We start from the raw sequence: 19,985 nt of genomic DNA, 5'->3' as shown, positions 1-19,985 counted from the left end.
AGTAATGTGTGCCAAGAAATTCAGAACTTGCATGTGGGAAAGAGAGAAATGCAAAATCTCAGTTGATCTAAGATGGATATTGCAGTTCGGTACAATGCACTGGAATACAAAGACAAAATGAATTGCCAATGTAGCTAAAGCCAATTTTGCAGCAAATGGTTTGCATGACTTAACTAGGAAGGCAGATGAATCAAACCTGTAGGTCACCAAGATTCTTTGAGTTTTTCCTATCATAAGTCCACAAACTGACGATGGTAAAAGAGGAGTGGCAACAGTGAGTCAATATCACCACAATGTGTTCTTTTTACCACCTCCTTGCAGGCACAATGATTCAGAGTACTTTAAAATCAAGGGGACAAGTGCACGTCACCTGACTCAGCATCACTGCGAGACACAGCACGTGTCCTCGTTAGTATAGTGGATAGTATCTCCGCCTGTCACGCGGAAGACCGGGGTTCGATTCCCCGACGGGGAGACCCTCTTTTAGCGCAAGGCGGAGCAACCAGTGACCGGCCATGAAAGAATGTGGCACTTTTTCTTTTACCTGAAACAAGACATCGCTATGTTGCATGAAGATCTTTGGATGAAGCACCTGTGAGTGCGAGCTCTCCCCACTGGTGGCATAAGGTCTCATCACAAATCACATTAGAGAGGCAAGTTAATCCTCTACGCTGCAAGAGACCCCACTGCATTTCCATGCCAACACATTGTAACGACGAAGCAGCCATTTGTAACTCAATTCCTGGGACTATTTCAGGATCAGTTAGGACTGCTAAAGTTTGGCAGCACAAAGTTGCAAATGGCATGAGAAGCATATTTAAAACTGGCTAGCAGGAAGAGAGCACACTCTCTCTTTCCACACGCCCAACAAGACACTCACGCTGCAAGCAGGAGTCGAACCTGCGCGGGGAAACCCCATTGGATTTCAAGTCCAACGCCTTAACCTCTCGGCCATCGCAGCTCGGCGGAGCGAGAGTAACATAGAGATCAATTCCTTGGACTTCCTCAAGCTCAATGATGAGTGCACAAGTGTCATTGCTTCTGAGTTGCAAATGGCTTGAGAAGAAAATTCAAATAAATGAATCTCCATAAGTCTACTCACTATTAACTTCAAGCTGGTACCAATTCCAGGTGATCAGGTATTCAAAAGCGTGTCATCAAAAGTGAATCAAAAAGAATCAAAAGTGAAAAGTGTCCGACGTGGTCCATTATTCTGTGTTGGCACCACGACACTGCAGTTTGATCTGGGAGCGAACATGCTCCAAAGAGGCAGCTTGATGTCTCAGTAGAGGTGTCAATACAGACGCCATCAAGGTATTGACTGAACGGTCAGTGGAGAGAATTGAATTGGATGCAACACAACTTGCTGTGTACACGCGAATTTACAAAAGAAAAAGCACAGCTTGAATCAACTAGGGATGACCTGTAAGAGTCATGTGCCAATACTATTTTCAGGTAGGGGGTGTGCTCAGCATGCGAGTGAATAAGGAAAGAGCGTTTGAGCATCTTTTGGGGGCTCGTCAATCTTTTCAAAAAGCTTCTGCTGCCCCGTGTGAGGGTCGAACTCACGACCTTCAGATTATGAGACTGACGCGCTACCTACTGCGCTAACGAGGCTAGGAAAGAAGAAGCGAGGCTGAGGAAGAACTAACAAAGCTGGAGAAAAAATGTATCCGCCCCCAATTCACTCCTTGGAGCATGGCGGCAAGTGCACCTGCAGCAACTAATTACTGCCAACAACAGCTAACAAACAACAAGGTTAGCACAAGAAGCCTGGAATTAACCAGAATCTGAGGCCAACGTAATTAAACTCTAATCCTACCCTAACCAATCACAGGATGTTCCAAGAGTAGACAAACAACGCACACAAACAAAAAAAAAACAAAAATACCACCAAAATACAAGTACAAACGACACCTACCTCATGAAGGTATGAAGTGAAGCTTTCTCTGGAGTGCTTTTAGTAGATGCAAAGCAGTAATGTGTGCCAAGAAATTCAGAACTTGCATGTGGGAAAGAGAGAAATGCAAAATCTCAGTTGATCTAAGATGGATATTGCAGTTCGGTACAATGCACTGGAATACAAAGACAAAATGAATTGCCAATGTAGCTAAAGCCAATTTTGCAGCAAATGGTTTGCATGACTTAACTAGGAAGGCAGATGAATCAAACCTGTAGGTCACCAAGATTCTTTGAGTTTTTCCTATCATAAGTCCACAAACTGACGATGGTAAAAGAGGAGTGGCAACAGTGAGTCAATATCACCACAATGTGTTCTTTTTACCACCTCCTTGCAGGCACAATGATTCAGAGTACTTTAAAATCAAGGGGACAAGTGCACGTCACCTGACTCAGCATCACTGCGAGACACAGCACGTGTCCTCGTTAGTATAGTGGATAGTATCTCCGCCTGTCACGCGGAAGACCGGGGTTCGATTCCCCGACGGGGAGACCCTCTTTTAGCGCAAGGCGGAGCAACCAGTGACCGGCCATGAAAGAATGTGGCACTTTTTCTTTTACCTGAAACAAGACATCGCTATGTTGCATGAAGATCTTTGGATGAAGCACCTGTGAGTGCGAGCTCTCCCTACTGGTGGCATAAGGTCTCATCACAAATCACATTAGAGAGGCAAGTTAATCCTCTACGCTGCAAGAGACCCCACTGCATTTCCATGCCAACACATTGTAACGACGAAGCAGCCATTTGTAACTCAATTCCTGGGACTATTTCAGGATCAGTTAGGACTGCTAAAGTTTGGCAGCACAAAGTTGCAAATGGCATGAGAAGCATATTTAAAACTGGCTAGCAGGAAGAGAGCACACTCTCTCTTTCCACACGCCCAACAAGACACTCACGCTGCAAGCAGGAGTCGAACCTGCGCGGGGAAACCCCATTGGATTTCAAGTCCAACGCCTTAACCTCTCGGCCATCGCAGCTCGGCGGAGCGAGAGTAACATAGAGATCAATTCCTTGGACTTCCTCAAGCTCAATGATGAGTGCACAAGTGTCATTGCTTCTGAGTTGCAAATGGCTTGAGAAGAAAATTCAAATAAATGAATCTCCATAAGTCTACTCACTATTAACTTCAAGCTGGTACCAATTCCAGGTGATCAGGTATTCAAAAGCGTGTCATCAAAAGTGAATCAAAAAGAATCAAAAGTGAAAAGTGTCCGACGTGGTCCATTATTCTGTGTTGGCACCACGACACTGCAGTTTGATCTGGGAGCGAACATGCTCCAAAGAGGCAGCTTGATGTCTCAGTAGAGGTGTCAATACAGACGCCATCAAGGTATTGACTGAACGGTCAGTGGAGAGAATTGAATTGGATGCAACACAACTTGCTGTGTACACGCGAATTTACAAAAGAAAAAGCACAGCTTGAATCAACTAGGGATGACCTGTAAGAGTCATGTGCCAATACTATTTTCAGGTAGGGGGTGTGCTCAGCATGCGAGTGAATAAGGAAAGAGCGTTTGAGCATCTTTTGGGGGCTCGTCAATCTTTTCAAAAAGCTTCTGCTGCCCCGTGTGAGGGTCGAACTCACGACCTTCAGATTATGAGACTGACGCGCTACCTACTGCGCTAACGAGGCTAGGAAAGAAGAAGCGAGGCTGAGGAAGAACTAACAAAGCTGGAGAAAAAATGTATCCGCCCCCAATTCACTCCTTGGAGCATGGCGGCAAGTGCACCTGCAGCAACTAATTACTGCCAACAACAGCTAACAAACAACAAGGTTAGCACAAGAAGCCTGGAATTAACCAGAATCTGAGGCCAACGTAATTAAACTCTAATCCTACCCTAACCAATCACAGGATGTTCCAAGAGTAGACAAACAACGCACACAAACAAAAAAAAAACAAAAATACCACCAAAATACAAGTACAAACGACACCTACCTCATGAAGGTATGAAGTGAAGCTTTCTCTGGAGTGCTTTTAGTAGATGCAAAGCAGTAATGTGTGCCAAGAAATTCAGAACTTGCATGTGGGAAAGAGAGAAATGCAAAATCTCAGTTGATCTAAGATGGATATTGCAGTTCGGTACAATGCACTGGAATACAAAGACAAAATGAATTGCCAATGTAGCTAAAGCCAATTTTGCAGCAAATGGTTTGCATGACTTAACTAGGAAGGCAGATGAATCAAACCTGTAGGTCACCAAGATTCTTTGAGTTTTTCCTATCATAAGTCCACAAACTGACGATGGTAAAAGAGGAGTGGCAACAGTGAGTCAATATCACCACAATGTGTTCTTTTTACCACCTCCTTGCAGGCACAATGATTCAGAGTACTTTAAAATCAAGGGGACAAGTGCACGTCACCTGACTCAGCATCACTGCGAGACACAGCACGTGTCCTCGTTAGTATAGTGGATAGTATCTCCGCCTGTCACGCGGAAGACCGGGGTTCGATTCCCCGACGGGGAGACCCTCTTTTAGCGCAAGGCGGAGCAACCAGTGACCGGCCATGAAAGAATGTGGCACTTTTTCTTTTACCTGAAACAAGACATCGCTATGTTGCATGAAGATCTTTGGATGAAGCACCTGTGAGTGCGAGCTCTCCCTACTGGTGGCATAAGGTCTCATCACAAATCACATTAGAGAGGCAAGTTAATCCTCTACGCTGCAAGAGACCCCACTGCATTTCCATGCCAACACATTGTAACGACGAAGCAGCCATTTGTAACTCAATTCCTGGGACTATTTCAGGATCAGTTAGGACTGCTAAAGTTTGGCAGCACAAAGTTGCAAATGGCATGAGAAGCATATTTAAAACTGGCTAGCAGGAAGAGAGCACACTCTCTCTTTCCACACGCCCAACAAGACACTCACGCTGCAAGCAGGAGTCGAACCTGCGCGGGGAAACCCCATTGGATTTCAAGTCCAACGCCTTAACCTCTCGGCCATCGCAGCTCGGCGGAGCGAGAGTAACATAGAGATCAATTCCTTGGACTTCCTCAAGCTCAATGATGAGTGCACAAGTGTCATTGCTTCTGAGTTGCAAATGGCTTGAGAAGAAAATTCAAATAAATGAATCTCCATAAGTCTACTCACTATTAACTTCAAGCTGGTACCAATTCCAGGTGATCAGGTATTCAAAAGCGTGTCATCAAAAGTGAATCAAAAAGAATCAAAAGTGAAAAGTGTCCGACGTGGTCCATTATTCTGTGTTGGCACCACGACACTGCAGTTTGATCTGGGAGCGAACATGCTCCAAAGAGGCAGCTTGATGTCTCAGTAGAGGTGTCAATACAGACGCCATCAAGGTATTGACTGAACGGTCAGTGGAGAGAATTGAATTGGATGCAACACAACTTGCTGTGTACACGCGAATTTACAAAAGAAAAAGCACAGCTTGAATCAACTAGGGATGACCTGTAAGAGTCATGTGCCAATACTATTTTCAGGTAGGGGGTGTGCTCAGCATGCGAGTGAATAAGGAAAGAGCGTTTGAGCATCTTTTGGGGGCTCGTCAATCTTTTCAAAAAGCTTCTGCTGCCCCGTGTGAGGGTCGAACTCACGACCTTCAGATTATGAGACTGACGCGCTACCTACTGCGCTAACGAGGCTAGGAAAGAAGAAGCGAGGCTGAGGAAGAACTAACAAAGCTGGAGAAAAAATGTATCCGCCCCCAATTCACTCCTTGGAGCATGGCGGCAAGTGCACCTGCAGCAACTAATTACTGCCAACAACAGCTAACAAACAACAAGGTTAGCACAAGAAGCCTGGAATTAACCAGAATCTGAGGCCAACGTAATTAAACTCTAATCCTACCCTAACCAATCACAGGATGTTCCAAGAGTAGACAAACAACGCACACAAACAAAAAAAAAACAAAAATACCACCAAAATACAAGTACAAACGACACCTACCTCATGAAGGTATGAAGTGAAGCTTTCTCTGGAGTGCTTTTAGTAGATGCAAAGCAGTAATGTGTGCCAAGAAATTCAGAACTTGCATGTGGGAAAGAGAGAAATGCAAAATCTCAGTTGATCTAAGATGGATATTGCAGTTCGGTACAATGCACTGGAATACAAAGACAAAATGAATTGCCAATGTAGCTAAAGCCAATTTTGCAGCAAATGGTTTGCATGACTTAACTAGGAAGGCAGATGAATCAAACCTGTAGGTCACCAAGATTCTTTGAGTTTTTCCTATCATAAGTCCACAAACTGACGATGGTAAAAGAGGAGTGGCAACAGTGAGTCAATATCACCACAATGTGTTCTTTTTACCACCTCCTTGCAGGCACAATGATTCAGAGTACTTTAAAATCAAGGGGACAAGTGCACGTCACCTGACTCAGCATCACTGCGAGACACAGCATGTGTCCTCGTTAGTATAGTGGATAGTATCTCCGCCTGTCACGCGGAAGACCGGGGTTCGATTCCCCGACGGGGAGACCCTCTTTTAGCGCAAGGCGGAGCAACCAGTGACCGGCCATGAAAGAATGTGGCACTTTTTCTTTTACCTGAAACAAGACATCGCTATGTTGCATGAAGATCTTTGGATGAAGCACCTGTGAGTGCGAGCTCTCCCTACTGGTGGCATAAGGTCTCATCACAAATCACATTAGAGAGGCAAGTTAATCCTCTACGCTGCAAGAGACCCCACTGCATTTCCATGCCAACACATTGTAACGACGAAGCAGCCATTTGTAACTCAATTCCTGGGACTATTTCAGGATCAGTTAGGACTGCTAAAGTTTGGCAGCACAAAGTTGCAAATGGCATGAGAAGCATATTTAAAACTGGCTAGCAGGAAGAGAGCACACTCTCTCTTTCCACACGCCCAACAAGACACTCACGCTGCAAGCAGGAGTCGAACCTGCGCGGGGAAACCCCATTGGATTTCAAGTCCAACGCCTTAACCTCTCGGCCATCGCAGCTCGGCGGAGCGAGAGTAACATAGAGATCAATTCCTTGGACTTCCTCAAGCTCAATGATGAGTGCACAAGTGTCATTGCTTCTGAGTTGCAAATGGCTTGAGAAGAAAATTCAAATAAATGAATCTCCATAAGTCTACTCACTATTAACTTCAAGCTGGTACCAATTCCAAGTGATCAGGTATTCAAAAGCGTGTCATCAAAAGTGAATCAAAAAGAATCAAAAGTGAAAAGTGTCCGACGTGGTCCATTATTCTGTGTTGGCACCACGACACTGCAGTTTGATCTGGGAGCAAACATGCTCCAAAGAGGCAGCTTGATGTCTCAGTAGAGGTGTCAATACAGACGCCATCAAGGTATTGACTGAACGGTCAGTGGAGAGAATTGAATTGGATGCAACACAACTTGCTGTGTACACGCGAATTTACAAAAGAAAAAGCACAGCTTGAATCAACTAGGGATGACCTGTAAGAGTCATGTGCCAATACTATTTTCAGGTAGGGGGTGTGCTCAGCATGCGAGTGAATAAGGAAAGAGCGTTTGAGCATCTTTTGGGGGCTCGTCAATCTTTTCAAAAAGCTTCTGCTGCCCCGTGTGAGGGTCGAACTCACGACCTTCAGATTATGAGACTGACGTGCTACCTACTGCGCTAACGAGGCTAGGAAAGAAGAAGCGAGGCTGAGGAAGAACTAACAAAGCTGGAGAAAAAATGTATCCGCCCCCAATTCACTCCTTGGAGCATGGCGGCAAGTGCACCTGCAGCAACTAATTACTGCCAACAACAGCTAACAAACAACAAGGTTAGCACAAGAAGCCTGGAATTAACCAGAATCTGAGGCCAACGTAATTAAACTCTAATCCTACCCTAACCAATCACAGGATGTTCCAAGAGTAGACAAACAACGCACACAAACAAAAAAAAAACAAAAATACCACCAAAATACAAGTACAAACGACACCTACCTCATGAAGGTATGAAGTGAAGCTTTCTCTGGAGTGCTTTTAGTAGATGCAAAGCAGTAATGTGTGCCAAGAAATTCAGAACTTGCATGTGGGAAAGAGAGAAATGCAAAATCTCAGTTGATCTAAGATGGATATTGCAGTTCGGTACAATGCACTGGAATACAAAGACAAAATGAATTGCCAATGTAGCTAAAGCCAATTTTGCAGCAAATGGTTTGCATGACTTAACTAGGAAGGCAGATGAATCAAACCTGTAGGTCACCAAGATTCTTTGAGTTTTTCCTATCATAAGTCCACAAACTGACGATGGTAAAAGAGGAGTGGCAACAGTGAGTCAATATCACCACAATGTGTTCTTTTTACCACCTCCTTGTAGGCACAATGATTCAGAGTACTTTAAAATCAAGGGGACAAGTGCACGTCACCTGACTCAGCATCACTGCGAGACACAGCACGTGTCCTCGTTAGTATAGTGGATAGTATCTCCGCCTGTCACGCGGAAGACCGGGGTTCGATTCCCCGACGGGGAGACCCTCTTTTAGCGCAAGGCGGAGCAACCAGTGACCGGCCATGAAAGAATGTGGCACTTTTTCTTTTACCTGAAACAAGACATCGCTATGTTGCATGAAGATCTTTGGATGAAGCACCTGTGAGTGCGAGCTCTCCCCACTGGTGGCATAAGGTCTCATCACAAATCACATTAGAGAGGCAAGTTAATCCTCTACGCTGCAAGAGACCCCACTGCATTTCCATGCCAACACATTGTAACGACGAAGCAGCCATTTGTAACTCAATTCCTGGGACTATTTCAGGATCAGTTAGGACTGCTAAAGTTTGGCAGCACAAAGTTGCAAATGGCATGAGAAGCATATTTAAAACTGGCTAGCAGGAAGAGAGCACACTCTCTCTTTCCACACGCCCAACAAGACACTCACGCTGCAAGCAGGAGTCGAACCTGCGCGGGGAAACCCCATTGGATTTCAAGTCCAACGCCTTAACCTCTCGGCCATCGCAGCTCGGCGGAGCGAGAGTAACATAGAGATCAATTCCTTGGACTTCCTCAAGCTCAATGATGAGTGCACAAGTGTCATTGCTTCTGAGTTGCAAATGGCTTGAGAAGAAAATTCAAATAAATGAATCTCCATAAGTCTACTCACTATTAACTTCAAGCTGGTACCAATTCCAGGTGATCAGGTATTCAAAAGCGTGTCATCAAAAGTGAATCAAAAAGAATCAAAAGTGAAAAGTGTCCGACGTGGTCCATTATTCTGTGTTGGCACCACGACACTGCAGTTTGATCTGGGAGCGAACATGCTCCAAAGAGGCAGCTTGATGTCTCAGTAGAGGTGTCAATACAGACGCCATCAAGGTATTGACTGAACGGTCAGTGGAGAGAATTGAATTGGATGCAACACAACTTGCTGTGTACACGCGAATTTACAAAAGAAAAAGCACAGCTTGAATCAACTAGGGATGACCTGTAAGAGTCATGTGCCAATACTATTTTCAGGTAGGGGGTGTGCTCAGCATGCGAGTGAATAAGGAAAGAGCGTTTGAGCATCTTTTGGGGGCTCGTCAATCTTTTCAAAAAGCTTCTGCTGCCCCATGTGAGGGTCGAACTCACGACCTTCAGATTATGAGACTGACGCGCTACCTACTGCGCTAACGAGGCTAGGAAAGAAGAAGCGAGGCTGAGGAAGAACTAACAAAGCTGGAGAAAAAATGTATCCGCCCCCAATTCACTCCTTGGAGCATGGCGGCAAGTGCACCTGCAGCAACTAATTACTGCCAACAACAGCTAACAAACAACAAGGTTAGCACAAGAAGCCTGGAATTAACCAGAATCTGAGGCCAACGTAATTAAACTCTAATCCTACCCTAACCAATCACAGGATGTTCCAAGAGTAGACAAACAACGCACACAAACAAAAAAAAAACAAAAATACCACCAAAATACAAGTACAAACGACACCTACCTCATGAAGGTATGAAGTGAAGCTTTCTCTGGAGTGCTTTTAGTAGATGCAAAGCAGTAATGTGTGCCAAGAAATTCAGAACTTGCATGTGGGAAAGAGAGAAATGCAAAATCTCAGTTGATCTAAGATGGATATTGCAGTTCGGTACAATGCACTGGAATACAAAGACAAAATGAATTGCCAATGTAGCTAAAGCCAATTTTGCAGCAAATGGTTTGCATGACTTAACTAGGAAGGCAGATGAATCAAACCTGTAGGTCACCAAGATTCTTTGAGTTTTTCCTATCATAAGTCCACAAACTGACGATGGTAAAAGAGGAGTGGCAACAGTGAGTCAATATCACCACAATGTGTTCTTTTTACCACCTCCTTGCAGGCACAATGATTCAGAGTACTTTAAAATCAAGGGGACAAGTGCACGTCACCTGACTCAGCATCACTGCGAGACACAGCACGTGTCCTCGTTAGTATAGTGGATAGTATCTCCGCCTGTCATGCGGAAGACCGGGGTTCGATTCCCCGACGGGGAGACCCTCTTTTAGCGCAAGGCGGAGCAACCAGTGACCGGCCATGAAAGAATGTGGCACTTTTTCTTTTACCTGAAACAAGACATCGCTATGTTGCATGAAGATCTTTGGATGAAGCACCTGTGAGTGCGAGCTCTCCCTACTGGTGGCATAAGGTCTCATCACAAATCACATTAGAGAGGCAAGTTAATCCTCTACGCTGCAAGAGACCCCACTGCATTTCCATGCCAACACATTGTAACGACGAAGCAGCCATTTGTAACTCAATTCCTGGGACTATTTCAGGATCAGTTAGGACTGCTAAAGTTTGGCAGCACAAAGTTGCAAATGGCATGAGAAGCATATTTAAAACTGGCTAGCAGGAAGAGAGCACACTCTCTCTTTCCACACGCCCAACAAGACACTCACGCTGCAAGCAGGAGTCGAACCTGCGCGGGGAAACCCCATTGGATTTCAAGTCCAACGCCTTAACCTCTCGGCCATCGCAGCTCGGCGGAGCGAGAGTAACATAGAGATCAATTCCTTGGACTTCCTCAAGCTCAATGATGAGTGCACAAGTGTCATTGCTTCTGAGTTGCAAATGGCTTGAGAAGAAAATTCAAATAAATGAATCTCCATAAGTCTACTCACTATTAACTTCAAGCTGGTACCAATTCCAGGTGATCAGGTATTCAAAAGCGTGTCATCAAAAGTGAATCAAAAAGAATCAAAAGTGAAAAGTGTCCGACGTGGTCCATTATTCTGTGTTGGCACCACGACACTGCTGTTTGATCTGGGAGCGAACATGCTCCAAAGAGGCAGCTTGATGTCTCAGTAGAGGTGTCAATACAGACGCCATCAAGGTATTGACTGAACGGTCAGTGGAGAGAATTGAATTGGATGCAACACAACTTGCTGTGTACACGCGAATTTACAAAAGAAAAAGCACAGCTTGAATCAACTAGGGATGACCTGTAAGAGTCATGTGCCAATACTATTTTCAGGTAGGGGGTGTGCTCAGCATGCGAGTGAATAAGGAAAGAGCGTTTGAGCATCTTTTGGGGGCTCGTCAATCTTTTCAAAAAGCTTCTGCTGCCCCGTGTGAGGGTCGAACTCACGACCTTCAGATTATGAGACTGACGCGCTACCTACTGCGCTAACGAGGCTAGGAAAGAAGAAGCGAGGCTGAGGAAGAACTAACAAAGCTGGAGAAAAAATGTATCCGCCCCCAATTCACTCCTTGGAGCATGGCGGCAAGTGCACCTGCAGCAACTAATTACTGCCAACAACAGCTAACAAACAACAAGGTTAGCACAAGAAGCCTGGAATTAACCAGAATCTGAGGCCAACGTAATTAAACTCTAATCCTACCCTAACCAATCACAGGATGTTCCAAGAGTAGACAAACAACGCACACAAACAAAAAAAAAACAAAAATACCACCAAAATACAAGTACAAACGACACCTACCTCATGAAGGTATGAAGTGAAGCTTTCTCTGGAGTGCTTTTAGTAGATGCAAAGCAGTAATGTGTGCCAAGAAATTCAGAACTTGCATGTGGGAAAGAGAGAAATGCAAAATCTCAGTTGATCTAAGATGGATATTGCAGTTCGGTACAATGCACTGGAATACAAAGACAAAATGAATTGCCAATGTAGCTAAAGCCAATTTTGCAGCAAATGGTTTGCATGACTTAACTAGGAAGGCAGATGAATCAAACCTGTAGGTCACCAAGATTCTTTGAGTTTTTCCTATCATAAGTCCACAAACTGACGATGGTAAAAGAGGAGTGGCAACAGTGAGTCAATATCACCACAATGTGTTCTTTTTACCACCTCCTTGCAGGCACAATGATTCAGAGTACTTTAAAATCAAGGGGACAAGTGCACGTCACCTGACTCAGCATCACTGCGAGACACAGCACGTGTCCTCGTTAGTATAGTGGATAGTATCTCCGCCTGTCACGCGGAAGACCGGGGTTCGATTCCCCGACGGGGAGACCCTCTTTTAGCGCAAGGCGGAGCAACCAGTGACCGGCCATGAAAGAATGTGGCACTTTTTCTTTTACCTGAAACAAGACATCGCTATGTTGCATGAAGATCTTTGGATGAAGCACCTGTGAGTGCGAGCTCTCCCTACTGGTGGCATAAGGTCTCATCACAAATCACATTAGAGAGGCAAGTTAATCCTCTACGCTGCAAGAGACCCCACTGCATTTCCATGCCAACACATTGTAACGACGAAGCAGCCATTTGTAACTCAATTCCTGGGACTATTTCAGGATCAGTTAGGACTGCTAAAGTTTGGCAGCACAAAGTTGCAAATGGCATGAGAAGCATATTTAAAACTGGCTAGCAGGAAGAGAGCACACTCTCTCTTTCCACACGCCCAACAAGACACTCACGCTGCAAGCAGGAGTCGAACCTGCGCGGGGAAACCCCATTGGATTTCAAGTCCAACGCCTTAACCTCTCGGCCATCGCAGCTCGGCGGAGCGAGAGTAACATAGAGATCAATTCCTTGGACTTCCTCAAGCTCAATGATGAGTGCACAAGTGTCATTGCTTCTGAGTTGCAAATGGCTTGAGAAGAAAATTCAAATAAATGAATCTCCATAAGTCTACTCACTATTAACTTCAAGCTGGTACCAATTCCAGGTGATCAGGTATTCAAAAGCGTGTCATCAAAAGTGAATCAAAAAGAATCAAAAGTGAAAAGTGTCCGACGTGGTCCATTATTCTGTGTTGGCACCACGACACTGCTGTTTGATCTGGGAGCGAACATGCTCCAAAGAGGCAGCTTGATGTCTCAGTAGAGGTGTCAATACAGACGCCATCAAGGTATTGACTGAACGGTCAGTGGAGAGAATTGAATTGGATGCAACACAACTTGCTGTGTACACGCGAATTTACAAAAGAAAAAGCACAGCTTGAATCAACTAGGGATGACCTGTAAGAGTCATGTGCCAATACTATTTTCAGGTAGGGGGTGTGCTCAGCATGCGAGTGAATAAGGAAAGAGCGTTTGAGCATCTTTTGGGGGCTCGTCAATCTTTTCAAAAAGCTTCTGCTGCCCCGTGTGAGGGTCGAACTCACGACCTTCAGATTATGAGACTGACGCGCTACCTACTGCGCTAACGAGGCTAGGAAAGAAGAAGCGAGGCTGAGGAAGAACTAACAAAGCTGGAGAAAAAATGTATCCGCCCCCAATTCACTCCTTGGAGCATGGCGGCAAGTGCACCTGCAGCAACTAATTACTGCCAACAACAGCTAACAAACAACAAGCTTAGCACAAGAAGCCTGGAATTAACCAGAATCTGAGGCCAACGTAATTAAACTCTAATCCTACCCTAACCAATCACAGGATGTTCCAAGAGTAGACAAACAACGCACACAAACAAAAAAAAACAAAAATACCACCAAAATACAAGTACAAACGACACCTACCTCATGAAGGTATGAAGTGAAGCTTTCTCTGGAGTGCTTTTAGTAGATGCAAAGCAGTAATGTGTGCCAAGAAATTCAGAACTTGCATGTGGGAAAGAGAGAAATGCAAAATCTCAGTTGATCTAAGATGGATATTGCAGTTCGGTACAATGCACTGGAATACAAAGACAAAATGAATTGCCAATGTAGCTAAAGCCAATTTTGCAGCAAATGGTTTGCATGACTTAACTAGGAAGGCAGATGAATCAAACCTGTAGGTCACCAAGATTCTTTGAGTTTTTCCTATCATAAGTCCACAAACTGACGATGGTAAAAGAGGAGTGGCAACAGTGAGTCAATATCACCACAATGTGTTCTTTTTACCACCTCCTTGCAGGCACAATGATTCAGAGTACTTTAAAATCAAGGGGACAAGTGCACGTCACCTGACTCAGCATCACTGCGAGACACAGCACGTGTCCTCGTTAGTATAGTGGATAGTATCTCCGCCTGTCACGCGGAAGACCGGGGTTCGATTCCCCGACGGGGAGACCCTCTTTTAGCGCAAGGCGGAGCAACCAGTGACCGGCCATGAAAGAATGTGGCACTTTTTCTTTTACCTGAAACAAGACATCGCTATGTTGCATGAAGATCTTTGGATGAAGCACCTGTGAGTGCGAGCTCTCCCCACTGGTGGCATAAGGTCTCATCACAAATCACATTAGAGAGGCAAGTTAATCCTCTACGCTGCAAGAGACCCCACTGCATTTCCATGCCAACACATTGTAACGACGAAGCAGCCATTTGTAACTCAATTCCTGGGACTATTTCAGGATCAGTTAGGACTGCTAAAGTTTGGCAGCACAAAGTTGCAAATGGCATGAGAAGCATATTTAAAACTGGCTAGCAGGAAGAGAGCACACTCTCTCTTTCCACACGCCCAACAAGACACTCACGCTGCAAGCAGGAGTCGAACCTGCGCGGGGAAACCCCATTGGATTTCAAGTCCAACGCCTTAACCTCTCGGCCATCGCAGCTCGGCGGAGCGAGAGTAACATAGAGATCAATTCCTTGGACTTCCTCAAGCTCAATGATGAGTGCACAAGTGTCATTGCTTCTGAGTTGCAAATGGCTTGAGAAGAAAATTCAAATAAATGAATCTCCATAAGTCTACTCACTATTAACTTCAAGCTGGTACCAATTCCAGGTGATCAGGTATTCAAAAGCGTGTCATCAAAAGTGAATCAAAAAGAATCAAAAGTGAAAAGTGTCCGACGTGGTCCATTATTCTGTGTTGGCACCACGACACTGCAGTTTGATCTGGGAGCGAACATGCTCCAAAGAGGCAGCTTGATGTCTCAGTAGAGGTGTCAATACAGACGCCATCAAGGTATTGACTGAACGGTCAGTGGAGAGAATTGAATTGGATGCAACACAACTTGCTGTGTACACGCGAATTTACAAAAGAAAAAGCACAGCTTGAATCAACTAGGGATGACCTGTAAGAGTCATGTGCCAATACTATTTTCAGGTAGGGGGTGTGCTCAGCATGCGAGTGAATAAGGAAAGAGCGTTTGAGCATCTTTTGGGGGCTCGTCAATCTTTTCAAAAAGCTTCTGCTGCCCCGTGTGAGGGTCGAACTCACGACCTTCAGATTATGAGACTGACGCGCTACCTACTGCGCTAACGAGGCTAGGAAAGAAGAAGCGAGGCTGAGGAAGAACTAACAAAGCTGGAGAAAAAATGTATCCGCCCCCAATTCACTCCTTGGAGCATGGCGGCAAGTGCACCTGCAGCAACTAATTACTGCCAACAACAGCTAACAAACAACAAGCTTAGCACAAGAAGCCTGGAATTAACCAGAATCTGAGGCCAACGTAATTAAACTCTAATCCTACCCTAACCAATCACAGGATGTTCCAAGAGTAGACAAACAACGCACACAAACAAAAAAAAAAACAAAAATACCACCAAAATACAAGTACAAACGACACCTACCTCATGAAGGTATGAAGTGAAGCTTTCTCTGGAGTGCTTTTAGTAGATGCAAAGCAGTAATGTGTGCCAAGAAATTCAGAACTTGCATGTGGGAAAGAGAGAAATGCAAAATCTCAGTTGATCTAAGATGGATATTGCAGTTCGGTACAATGCACTGGAATACGAAGACAAAATGAATTGCCAATGTAGCTAAAGCCAATTTTGCAGCAAATGGTTCGCATGACTTAACTAGGAAGGCAGATGAATCAAACCTGTAGGTCACCAAGATTCTTTGAGTTTTTCCTATCATAAGTCCACAAACTGACGATGGTAAAAGAGGAGTGGCAACAGTGAGTCAATATCACCACAATGTGTTCTTTTTACCATCTCCTTGCAGGCACAATGATTCAGAGTACTTTAAAATCAAGGGGACAAGTGCACGTCACCTGACTCAGCATCACTGCGAGACACAGCACGTGTCCTCGTTAGTATAGTGGATAGTATCTCCGCCTGTCACGTGGAAGACCGGGGTTCGATTCCCCGACGGGGAGACCCTCTTTTAGCGCAAGGCGGAGCAACCAGTGACCGGCCATGAAAGAATGTGGCACTTTTTCTTTTACCTGAAACAAGACATCACTATGTTGCATGAAGATCTTTGGATGAAGCACCTGTGAGTGCAAGCTCTCCCCACTGGTGGCATAAGGTCTCATCACAAATCACATTAGAGAGGCAAGTTAATCCTCTAAGCTGCAAGAGACCCCACTGCATTTCCATGCCAACACATTGTAATGACGAAGCAGCCATTTGTAACTCAATTCCTGGGACTATTTCAGGATCAGTTAGGACTGCTAAAGTTTGGCAGCACAAAGTTGCAAATGGCATGAGAAGCATATTTAAAACTGGCTAGCAGGAAGAGAGCACACTCTCTCTTTCCACACGCCCAACAAGACACTCACGCTGCAAGCAGGAGTCGAACCTGCGCGGGGAAACCCCATTGGATTTCAAGTCCAACGCCTTAACCTCTCGGCCATCGCAGCTCGGCGGCGCGAGAGTAACATAGAGATCAATTCCTTGGACTTCCTCAAGCTCAATGATGAGTGCACAAGTGTCATTGCTTCTGAGTTGCAAATGGCTTGAGAAGAAAATTCAAATAAATGAATCTCCATAAGTCTACTCACTATTAACTTCAAGCTGGTACCAATTCCAGGTGATCAGGTATTCAAAAGCGTGTCATCAAAAGTGAATCAAAAAGAATCAAAAGTGAAAAGTGTCCGACGTGGTCCATTATTCTGTGTTGGCACCACGACACTGCAGTTTGATCTGGGAGCGAACATGCTCCAAAGAGGCAGCTTGATGTCTCAGTAGAGGTGTCAATACAGACGCCATCAAGGTATTGACTGAACGGTCAGTGGAGAGAATTGAATTGGATGCAACACAACTTGCTGTGTACACGCGAATTTACAAAAGAAAAAGCACAGCTTGAATCAACTAGGGATGACCTGTAAGAGTCATGTGCCAATACTATTTTCAGGTAGGGGGTGTGCTCAGCATGCGAGTGAATAAGGAAAGAGCGTTTGAGCATCTTTTGGGGGCTCGTCAATCTTTTCAAAAAGCTTCTGCTGCCCCGTGTGAGGGTCGAACTCACGACCTTCAGATTATGAGACTGACGCGCTACCTACTGCGCTAACGAGGCTAGGAAAGAAGAAGCGAGGCTGAGGAAGAACTAACAAAGCTGGAGAAAAAATGTATCCGCCCCCAATTCACTCCTTGGAGCATGGCGGCAAGTGCACCTGCAGCAACTAATTACTGCCAACAACAGCTAACAAACAACAAGGTTAGCACAAGAAGCCTGGAATTAACCAGAATCTGAGGCCAACGTAATTAAACTCTAATCCTACCCTAACCAATCACAGGATGTTCCAAGAGTAGACAAACAACGCACACAAACAAAAAAAAAACAAAAATACCACCAAAATACAAGTACAAACGACACCTACCTCATGAAGGTATGAAGTGAAGCTTTCTCTGGAGTGCTTTTAGTAGATGCAAAGCAGTAATGTGTGCCAAGAAATTCAGAACTTGCATGTGGGAAAGAGAGAAATGCAAAATCTCAGTTGATCTAAGATGGATATTGCAGTTCGGTACAATGCACTGGAATACAAAGACAAAATGAATTGCCAATGTAGCTAAAGCCAATTTTGCAGCAAATGGTTTGCATGACTTAACTAGGAAGGCAGATGAATCAAACCTGTAGGTCACCAAGATTCTTTGAGTTTTTCCTATCATAAGTCCACAAACTGACGGTGGTAAAAGAGGAGTGGCAACAGTGAGTCAATATCACCACAATGTGTTCTTTTTACCACCTCCTTGCAGGCACAATGATTCAGAGTACTTTAAAATCAAGGGGACAAGTGCACGTCACCTGACTCAGCATCACTGCGAGACACAGCACGTGTCCTCGTTAGTATAGTGGATAGTATCTCCGCCTGTCACGCGGAAGACCGGGGTTCGATTCCCCGACGGGGAGACCCTCTTTTAGCGCAAGGCGGAGCAACCAGTGACCGGCCATGAAAGAATGTGGCACTTTTTCTTTTACCTGAAACAAGACATCGCTATGTTGCATGAAGATCTTTGGATGAAGCACCTGTGAGTGCGAGCTCTCCCCACTGGTGGCATAAGGTCTCATCACAAATCACATTAGAGAGGCAAGTTAATCCTCTACGCTGCAAGAGACCCCACTGCATTTCCATGCCAACACATTGTAACGACGAAGCAGCCATTTGTAACTCAATTCCTGGGACTATTTCAGGATCAGTTAGGACTGCTAAAGTTTGGCAGCACAAAGTTGCAAATGGCATGAGAAGCATATTTAAAACTGGCTAGCAGGAAGAGAGCACACTCTCTCTTTCCACACGCCCAACAAGACACTCACGCTGCAAGCAGGAGTCGAACCTGCGCGGGGAAACCCCATTGGATTTCAAGTCCAACGCCTTAACACTAGGAACCCGACGGCCGCGAAAATTTTCGCAAGGCTTAGTAAGGTCCATGTAGCCCACTCCCCTGCTGTGAAGAGATTAACGCCCATTGTCTTGGTAATGCGGTGGAAGCGTCTCACCCCCAGCTCATACGCCTGCCAAAGCACAAGCGGCTCACCTCCAAGCTCATACAAGGCACCAAACGTGATACTTCACGAAAAACTTGGTTACAAACAAGCAGACTGTATATGTTACCGATCCTACAACAAACAGCGGAAATTTTGTAGACTCGTGTTTCAAAAGATACAATTCAAGCGCACGTAGAGAGTTTCTCAAATGAGTCCCGTCAAACAATAAAAATAAATAAAATTGTCTGAACCTCTTTGTATATTGTTTGAAGCTCTTTGTATATTTACTACACTATATAATATTTGTTACACTTTCTGTTTCCGCGTTTGAATTCGCGTTTGAAAAGCTAAGAAATTATATGGCGCAATTATATATATGGCTGATAAATGTTGTGATCTAAACAGCAGACTGGAAAAGGAGAGGAAAAGACAGGAAGAACAAATTCATGTGCTGTAAAACAACTTTATTTTGATCAAACATGGATGTCTATTCCGGGTTTCTTGAAGTGGAATGTCAAGAAAGTTGAGGGTGTCTTGAAGTTGAGGGTGTACTCGCCAGATGCACTTGCCGCATGCAACACACGCGTTGATGCTGTGGAGAACAATTCAAGGTACACCTTACATTTTGAATAAAATCTTTCAGAAGACAAAAATACGTAACATATGTGGTGTTACGTATGTAGGCCTACTTATCAACGTACCTTCATGTAGTTGTAGCCAACAGTTGCTACACAGCCAGGGTGTACTCGCTGCATGCAACGGGCCACCGGCGTGTTCCTGCGTGCACTGTGTATGCACGCACCTTCATGATGTCTGTCAACAGCGCACTGCAAAGAACAAAGTACATGTTATATTTTGAACGAATTTATTCATGTGTACCAGCCAGGGACCCTCTTTCTTACATTTGCGGCAGGTTCATCGTTCATCGCTGCCAAGGTCAACGGGCCACCGGCGTGTTCCTGCGCGCACTGTGTATGCACGCACAGAAGTACATGTTATATTTAGAACGAATTCATTCATGTATAAATTGATTCTGTGAAAATGTCACAGGCATGGGTCATAACAGAACGGGAATCCAATTCCAGCAACCATGAGAAAAATAACCAGCAACCACGACGAGAAATAAACAGAGGACTAACACGGAAACAGA

The 19,985-nt window shown here is 44.8% G+C and overlaps 1 protein-coding gene and 28 non-coding genes across 29 annotated transcripts in view; 10 read left to right on the top strand and 19 right to left on the bottom strand.

The window, feature by feature from the left end:
• The window catches only part of LOC143500564 (uncharacterized), a 198,990-nt gene that overhangs the window by 93,708 nt on the left and 85,297 nt on the right, over positions 1–19,985 (bottom strand). The window lies entirely within an intron of this gene.
• Positions 404–475, top strand: trnad-guc (transfer RNA aspartic acid (anticodon GUC)). The gene has a single exon. It is a non-coding gene; the product is annotated as a tRNA-Asp (tRNA).
• trnas-uga (transfer RNA serine (anticodon UGA)) lies at positions 880–961 on the bottom strand. Its single transcript has one exon. It is a non-coding gene; the product is annotated as a tRNA-Ser (tRNA).
• trnam-cau (transfer RNA methionine (anticodon CAU)) lies at positions 1,545–1,617 on the bottom strand. The gene has a single exon. It is a non-coding gene; the product is annotated as a tRNA-Met (tRNA).
• On the top strand, positions 2,380–2,451 carry trnad-guc (transfer RNA aspartic acid (anticodon GUC)). Its single transcript has one exon. It is a non-coding gene; the product is annotated as a tRNA-Asp (tRNA).
• trnas-uga (transfer RNA serine (anticodon UGA)) lies at positions 2,856–2,937 on the bottom strand. Its single transcript has one exon. It is a non-coding gene; the product is annotated as a tRNA-Ser (tRNA).
• Positions 3,521–3,593, bottom strand: trnam-cau (transfer RNA methionine (anticodon CAU)). Its single transcript has one exon. It is a non-coding gene; the product is annotated as a tRNA-Met (tRNA).
• Positions 4,356–4,427, top strand: trnad-guc (transfer RNA aspartic acid (anticodon GUC)). Its single transcript has one exon. It is a non-coding gene; the product is annotated as a tRNA-Asp (tRNA).
• Positions 4,832–4,913, bottom strand: trnas-uga (transfer RNA serine (anticodon UGA)). The gene has a single exon. It is a non-coding gene; the product is annotated as a tRNA-Ser (tRNA).
• Positions 5,497–5,569, bottom strand: trnam-cau (transfer RNA methionine (anticodon CAU)). Its single transcript has one exon. It is a non-coding gene; the product is annotated as a tRNA-Met (tRNA).
• On the top strand, positions 6,332–6,403 carry trnad-guc (transfer RNA aspartic acid (anticodon GUC)). Its single transcript has one exon. It is a non-coding gene; the product is annotated as a tRNA-Asp (tRNA).
• On the bottom strand, positions 6,808–6,889 carry trnas-uga (transfer RNA serine (anticodon UGA)). Its single transcript has one exon. It is a non-coding gene; the product is annotated as a tRNA-Ser (tRNA).
• Positions 7,473–7,545, bottom strand: trnam-cau (transfer RNA methionine (anticodon CAU)). The gene has a single exon. It is a non-coding gene; the product is annotated as a tRNA-Met (tRNA).
• Positions 8,308–8,379, top strand: trnad-guc (transfer RNA aspartic acid (anticodon GUC)). The gene has a single exon. It is a non-coding gene; the product is annotated as a tRNA-Asp (tRNA).
• trnas-uga (transfer RNA serine (anticodon UGA)) lies at positions 8,784–8,865 on the bottom strand. Its single transcript has one exon. It is a non-coding gene; the product is annotated as a tRNA-Ser (tRNA).
• trnam-cau (transfer RNA methionine (anticodon CAU)) lies at positions 9,449–9,521 on the bottom strand. Its single transcript has one exon. It is a non-coding gene; the product is annotated as a tRNA-Met (tRNA).
• trnad-guc (transfer RNA aspartic acid (anticodon GUC)) lies at positions 10,284–10,355 on the top strand. Its single transcript has one exon. It is a non-coding gene; the product is annotated as a tRNA-Asp (tRNA).
• On the bottom strand, positions 10,760–10,841 carry trnas-uga (transfer RNA serine (anticodon UGA)). Its single transcript has one exon. It is a non-coding gene; the product is annotated as a tRNA-Ser (tRNA).
• trnam-cau (transfer RNA methionine (anticodon CAU)) lies at positions 11,425–11,497 on the bottom strand. Its single transcript has one exon. It is a non-coding gene; the product is annotated as a tRNA-Met (tRNA).
• On the top strand, positions 12,260–12,331 carry trnad-guc (transfer RNA aspartic acid (anticodon GUC)). The gene has a single exon. It is a non-coding gene; the product is annotated as a tRNA-Asp (tRNA).
• On the bottom strand, positions 12,736–12,817 carry trnas-uga (transfer RNA serine (anticodon UGA)). Its single transcript has one exon. It is a non-coding gene; the product is annotated as a tRNA-Ser (tRNA).
• trnam-cau (transfer RNA methionine (anticodon CAU)) lies at positions 13,401–13,473 on the bottom strand. Its single transcript has one exon. It is a non-coding gene; the product is annotated as a tRNA-Met (tRNA).
• Positions 14,235–14,306, top strand: trnad-guc (transfer RNA aspartic acid (anticodon GUC)). Its single transcript has one exon. It is a non-coding gene; the product is annotated as a tRNA-Asp (tRNA).
• Positions 14,711–14,792, bottom strand: trnas-uga (transfer RNA serine (anticodon UGA)). The gene has a single exon. It is a non-coding gene; the product is annotated as a tRNA-Ser (tRNA).
• On the bottom strand, positions 15,376–15,448 carry trnam-cau (transfer RNA methionine (anticodon CAU)). The gene has a single exon. It is a non-coding gene; the product is annotated as a tRNA-Met (tRNA).
• On the top strand, positions 16,212–16,283 carry trnad-guc (transfer RNA aspartic acid (anticodon GUC)). Its single transcript has one exon. It is a non-coding gene; the product is annotated as a tRNA-Asp (tRNA).
• trnas-uga (transfer RNA serine (anticodon UGA)) lies at positions 16,688–16,769 on the bottom strand. The gene has a single exon. It is a non-coding gene; the product is annotated as a tRNA-Ser (tRNA).
• On the bottom strand, positions 17,353–17,425 carry trnam-cau (transfer RNA methionine (anticodon CAU)). The gene has a single exon. It is a non-coding gene; the product is annotated as a tRNA-Met (tRNA).
• trnad-guc (transfer RNA aspartic acid (anticodon GUC)) lies at positions 18,188–18,259 on the top strand. The gene has a single exon. It is a non-coding gene; the product is annotated as a tRNA-Asp (tRNA).

The sequence above is a fragment of the Brachyhypopomus gauderio genome, unplaced genomic scaffold, assembly GCF_052324685.1.
Source record: "Brachyhypopomus gauderio isolate BG-103 unplaced genomic scaffold, BGAUD_0.2 sc157, whole genome shotgun sequence".
Classification (NCBI taxonomy): Eukaryota; Metazoa; Chordata; class Actinopteri; order Gymnotiformes; family Hypopomidae; genus Brachyhypopomus; species Brachyhypopomus gauderio.
The sequence above is the reverse complement of the archived record's forward strand: the minus strand, read 5'-3'. Positions and strand labels throughout refer to the sequence as shown.